The following is a 6,654-nucleotide window of genomic DNA, read 5'->3' as shown; positions in this document are numbered from 1 at the left end:
ACGAGGGAGGCAGAGTGCTCTCGTTGCTGAAGTTTGTGTGCATCAGCTTGTGATACAAGATACTACAGGATAATTCTCTCCAAGTCCGTACATGTGAAACAAGCCAGCCAGAGAATGACAAGTGCCGTATGAGTTCACTTATATGTGGAAGCTAATGAAGAAGATAAGCTAACAAAATAGAAGCAGACACACATACTGAGAACAGACTGACAGCTGTCAGAGGAGATGGGCGTTGGGTGGCCGGCTGAAAAAGGTGAAGTAATAAAAAAAAATCCTCATAGACACAGAAAACAATATGGCGATTACCAGAGAAGAGAGTAGAGGGGAATAAATGGTGATGGAAGGAGACTTGACGTGGAGTGTTGATCACACAATTCAATATACAGGTATGTATTATAGAATTGTACACCTGAAACCTATATAGTTTTATTAACCAATGTCACCCCAATAAATTCAATAGTAATAAATTTTTTTAAAAAAATTACACAAGTCACTGCACTGGGTTGAATGATGAAAGACTTAGAAGATATGCAAAGTCTTGACATCTATTTAAGAAGTTTACATGTTGGCCTTGGCCGAGTAGCTCAGTTGGTTAGAGTGCTGCCCCAATGTGCCAAGGTTGTGCGTTCGATCCCTGGCCAGGGCACATACAAGAATCAACCAATGAATAAATGTATGGAACAAAATTAATTTCTCTCTCTCTCTCTCTCTCTCTCTAAAACTCAAAAAATAAAATGTTTTTTTTAAAAAGAAGCTTATACATTAAAAAAGAAAATAGGATGATGTTTTAAGTTCCTTTAGGACTCTGTGATATTTATCAGTAAACACAACCCTGGAGCTAACTTTTTTAAAAAGATCAAAAGTCACCAGTTAGGGCGTGACTACTGAACAAGTGGGACAGGCGGCTCAAGCTGTTACAGAGAGGGGGGCTCAGGGGTGGGGGTCTGCGCAGACACGCATGACCAGGCCCGCATCCCTGTTCAACATGGAACAGAGAGACCAGGTGGCCCTTCTGCATCCATCATGAGCCCATGAGGTCTGAGGCCCCCTGCTTCCTCTCATGGGTTTGGGTGGGCCTGACCTGAGCCCCAGTTTGGGGAAAGCACAGAATCCAGGACTGGCCAATGTGACAACTGGCGACTTTACCTCAGACCAGAGTGGACAAGAGGACTCCTCTGTCTGCTGGACTCGAACCCAGGCACATTTGGGAACCATCATGTGAAAAATCCTGCCCAAGGGAGTGCCCAAGAGAAGAAAGTGATGTCAAAAGACAAAGCAAAGCCCTGTTGACATTCTTTGAGTTTCTAGATACACCCCTGCCTGAAACAAGTTATCACTGGAATTTTCCATCGGGTTAATGAAGGACCCTCCCACACATGCACACAGACACATTTTTGTTTCTGTTCCACTTTGTTTTGTGTCTTGCTTAAATCAGTTTAAAACTGGGTTTCAGTCAGTTGAAAACAAAGTCCCAATAAACTCATAACTTAGCCTTTTAAAAAATGTTTCACATCCACCATCCTATCCATGTGGACCCCTTCTGTGCCGGGGCTGCTATTTAAACACACACTCCTGTTTGTGACGTGACAACTCTCTTGTATATGCAGACAAGGCAAATCACTTTCACGTCCCCTATATGTGCCAACTTTCTTGCCACTGGCAGGCTTTAATGGCCCCTCCTCCAGTCTCTTTTAACAACTTGTAACATGTCCCGTCCACAGCTAACACTGACTGGTTATTTCCTGTGTTGGATGGAACTCTAAAGCCACTATTTGGATTCTCTCATTTAATCCAACAACAATCCTAGGTACCAATCAGGAATCTCGATTTCACACAACAGAAGTCAAGCCTATTTCGGCAGGAAATGTATCTACTGAGTGGTTCTACAGAAGCTCACAAACTCATTGGGGCACCTGGAGCCAGGCAAGACTGGGTGACCAGAGTATCATCCAGGGCCTGGCTCAGAACAACTGTCACCACTGCTGGACACGGGTCACCACTTGTCACCATTACCCTTGGACCTGGGTATGCTCACTGCTGCCTCTGTCAACTCTAAGTGTGCTTGCTCCTTTGAGGCACTTCCTTGCTCAAGTCAGCCTTGGACAGAGGCATTCAATTTCCCAAGCTCAGGCCAAGGCCCTTCCTCAGTGGCCCTGGGGGGGATGTCACCTGGCCACATCAACCTCCGTGAGGGGGGCGGGATGTCACCTGGCCACATCAGCCTCCATGAGGGGGGCGGGATGTCACCTGGCCACATCAGCCTCTGTGAGGGGGGCGGGATGTCACCTGCCACATCAACCTCTGTGAGGGGGGCGGGATGTCACCTAGTGCCTGGGGCAGATGCCAAGGAGCCATCCCCAGCGCCCGGGCCATCTTTGCTCCAATGGAGCCCCGGCTGCGGGAGGGGAAGAGAGAGGCAGAGAGGAAGGGGGGGGGGGGGGAGAAGCAAATGGGCGCTTCTCCTATGTGCCCTGGCCGGGAATCGAACCCAGGTCCCCCGCACGCCAGGCCGACGCTCCACCGCTGAGCCAACCAGCCAGGGCCCGGAGAAGCCATTTTAAAAGCCAAAGGGTACTGGTTGGTAACTGCCACTCTGAGCTACTTACTGTAGATCTTGGTGGTTTAATTTTTCCCCCCTAAAGCATTCACATTCAAAAAAGCAGTAAAAGGGACTCCAGAGGCCATAGGGTCTCTCTCATTTTACAGGTGAGGAAACTGAGGCACACGGAGAGGAACTGTGTTTTCCAGCAAAACCGACAACCTGAAGTCCAACCTTCCGACTTCCGGCAGCCCCTCCCCACCGCCCGCCCGGGCCTCCGGTGACGACGCGCAAAGGACGCTGGGTGAGTGCATGGTCAAAAGTTCATCCCCGGAGTGGTTACCATGAATAATGAGGCTAAAAGCTTCAAAGCCAATCCCGTGCCCGTGGCTCCCATCAAAGCCATTTTTCAGTGTGTTCTCATCTAATTATGGGTAGGTGCAGTAATTGGAAACAGGCTCTATCCGATGGGCACGGCTTCAGGAAATGGAGACCTTAATACAATTCTACCCTTCTGCCTGGGAAGGACCAGCTTCCAGCACCCCGTGCCGCAGGGACGCTCGCAGGTCCGCCCTGGGAGGAGGAAGCAAAGGCGCGTTCCATGAGGCAGCGTGGGGGGAACGGGTCTAAAAGACAAGGTCACAGAGGTCTGAGAGAGTTGTGGTCCCACCAGGAAAGCCACACTCTGGGCTCCGGTGCTGTGGGGCCCCTGGGTGGTTGGTGGCAGTGCTCCTGGGACTGTTACTACATCAAGGGTTGTGCACACCCCTCAAGGGTGTGGTTGGTTGCATGTGGTCTTGAACTTACATGTATGACTAGGTAGGTACTAGGTACTACGTACCAGCTACTGAACCTTTTTTACCCCATTTGATCCTTGCATCCATTCCATAAGGTAGGCATCCCCCTTTGACAGAGGAGGAAACTGAGGCTTAAAGTGCTTTGAGTCCCACCTGACCAGGTGGTGGTGCAGTGGATAGAGCATCAGCCTGGGACACTGAGGACCCAGGTTCAAAACCCCGAAGTCCCCAGCTTGAGCAGAAGGTTCCCAGCTTGAGTATGGGATCACCAGCTTGAGCACAGGGTCGCTGGCTTGAGCATGGGATCATAGACATTGACCCCATGGTCGCTGGCTTGGGCAAGGGGTCACTGGCTCGACTGGAGCCCCCGGTCAAGGTACGTATGAGAAAGCAATCAATGAACAACTAAGGTGCCACAATGAAGAATTGATGCTTCTCATCTCTCTCCCTTGCTGTCTGTCTGTCTCTGTCTGTCCCTCTCTCCCTGTTTCTCTCACTAAAAAAAAAGTGCTTTGAGTCCCTTGTCCATAGTCCCACAGAAAGAAGGGAGCCAGGACTGAAGTTCAAGTCCACTGGGACCCAGAGCTCTCGCATCCATTATGCCCCACTGTCTACTCCGTGACTGGAACAGCCTCAGTTCCTAGTGGGTCCTTGCAGGTGACAGGAGCGGAGTACCAGGCTCCCTGGGAGCGGAGGGCAGACGCTGGCCGTGGAGAGCGGACATTGGGAGGGGACAACGGCTCACACAGAGCGAGCAGGAGCAGATGCCTCTCCCGAATGCTCTCGGAGTGCCAGCCACGTGGGTGCAGCTGACCCAGGAGCTGCCAACCCAGGCATCTGCCGCAGTGCGTGTTTGCAGCTATGGGACCGTGGGACCACCGCCACCGTGTGCACCATCTGGCCTTCCAGGGGCACCGATGCTGCCGTTCACGGTGTGCGCCAGCAGAACGGGTCTCCGGTGGATACCGTTTAACAAGGTCATGGCTCAGCGTTCGCCGAGATGGATCACCCGAGGCCCCGTGCTCGGGTGCCAGGGTTTGGCAGAGTCGCAGGTGGTTCTCGTGGCCGCCGTCAGCCTTGTTAACAAGACTGATCTGTGGACCATCGTGTTCCCACCTGCCGCCCACCAGCTGGGCTGCTGGCAGCGGAGGGGTTGACTTCCATCCCTCTCTCTCTCCTCCTTCTCCCTCTCCGCATTGTTGTTCCAAGCCTCCTTTCTCATTAATTCAAAACCCCATACCCCATTTTGTCCTTGGTTTTAAGCCCAACCTCAAATTTGCCAGGAGTGTAAAGATACTCTTTTTTGTCTAATTAGGGTGGTGGGTTGACATCGGGTTATTCGGGCCCACCCTCCTTTTCTCCTGAGGTTGCACAGAAGGTTCCAGAAGGCCAGGGCAATGCTGCGGTGTGGTAGGGGGAGGGAGGAGGAAAGGGCCCTGGATGTTGATGTCACTAGTGAGCAGGTCACTGCCGAGCAGTCCCCACTTCTACCCCCGAGGCCCCTCTTGCTCTCAGGACCCTTCTAGAATCATCTGCGGCTCCTTTTGCATTTAGGCTGAAGAAGGACTGAGACGACCCAGGTGTTCCTTAGGAAGCTCACCCCCCTGTGGCCCTGCTGCTACCCTGGAAAGCCAACCGGCGCCTCCTCTGCCCTCGGTCCCCAGACACATGTGGCAGCGTGGCCGCTCTGGGGCTCGGCTCTGGGGCCACAGGCCAGGCCCCGCGGGGGTCTCTCCCGTCTGCCTTCCCGGCGGCCTCCCTGCCTGCATCCCTGGTCAGGGACAGATGGAAGGTGGAACGTGCTCTCGTGTGACTTGTTTCCTTCTAAATACTTTTCTCCCGCTCCGAGCCCTCTCTGTGCCCCAAGGGGCTGAGCAATATTGAAACGCCAACACCAGGAAGAATTTCTTCCCTGTCTCCTGTCTGCTGCCACCAGGAGGCATATGGAGAAAGACAGGACTCCCACGGACAGATGGAGGAAGGACCAAGAAGAAGAAAAAGAAACATAACAATTAGCTGCTATTTTAAAAATATGATCCTGCTTGTTAACACAATAAGTTACAAATTAAAAATAAAAATATGATCCTACCACAGGGTAAGCGACAAGCTCAGAGACATGCGACATCTTGCCCAAAGACACCGAGCGAACGCTCGTGGGAGAACTGGAACCTGAAATTGGCATCGGGAAGATGGGACGGGGAGAGAATCCCGGCACCATGGACCCAGTGGGTCCAGCTGCGACTCTCAGTGGGACATCTCACTTTAACAAGAACTCGGGAAAGTCAGGAGTAACTCCGTGCGCTTTGGAAACCATTTTCCAGATAAAGAACGTACTCTCACAGTTAATTATAATTTATAATCTACCTACTTCCAGAGAAACCGTGGCCATTCGTACCAGGTCCCTGACACCAAGACGAGACGTCGTGCCTGAGGCGGGTCCCTTCTCCCAGGAGCCAGACTGCTGTCCGCCCCCCACCTTGTCTAACCCAAGGGAAGAGTTTTACCCGTTTTTACCATGTGTAACCAATTCACTCTCCCCACTTATCCAGGAAGCCAGCAGGTTGGGTGAGAAATAGAAGAGCCCATGTCCAGCTGTGACTGTCGTGAGCAAGAAGTGACATTAACATTCATGTGTCCCACAGGGTGGGGAGGGGTGGTGATATGTGTTTGGGGCAAGTAGGCAAAAGATAATTCAAAAAGACTAATCTGACCATCATCCGATGCCTCAATTAGACCCAGGCAGGCAGCCCCGCCCTACGGGCCTGGGAAGGAGTCTATATTCCAAGTGCAATGGAGAGCCATTGACAGGTTTATGCGGAGAACTGACATGATTTGAGAGACATCCATCTTGAAAGTGTCACCCCAATTAAAGTTGCTTTGTGAAACGTGGGGGACAAGGGGGCAGCAGAGACCAGGAAATAGGCTGCTTTGAGGATCTGGGTGACGGAGGGTCCTGCAGTGAGGTGGTGGCCAAGGCAATGGAGTGGGGGCACTCCGACACGTGGAGAGAAAGCCCACGCTTCCTCTCGGAGGTGCAGGGCACGTGGAGGAGAAGAAAGGAAAGACTCACGGACGGTGTCAGGTTTCCCACCTGAACAGGGCAGGGGGTGAGGGTGGGGGTGGGGGCGGGCTCCAGGGTCCTCCCAGCTCTGAGATGCTTCTTTTCTGTAAGTGAGGGAGACTACAGTGACACAGCATGTGGGGTAAGTGACAAAAAGAACCGTCTAAATGGCAGGTACTCACACCAGCCCTGGCTGTTCACTCAGTCAACCTTAATGAGGCACCCCCTGCGTGCCCAGCACAAGGCTGGGTCCTTGG

This window comes from Saccopteryx leptura, chromosome 13, assembly GCF_036850995.1.
Source record: "Saccopteryx leptura isolate mSacLep1 chromosome 13, mSacLep1_pri_phased_curated, whole genome shotgun sequence".
In the NCBI taxonomy this organism is placed as follows: Eukaryota; Metazoa; Chordata; class Mammalia; order Chiroptera; family Emballonuridae; genus Saccopteryx; species Saccopteryx leptura.
This window is presented reverse-complemented; position numbering follows the sequence as displayed.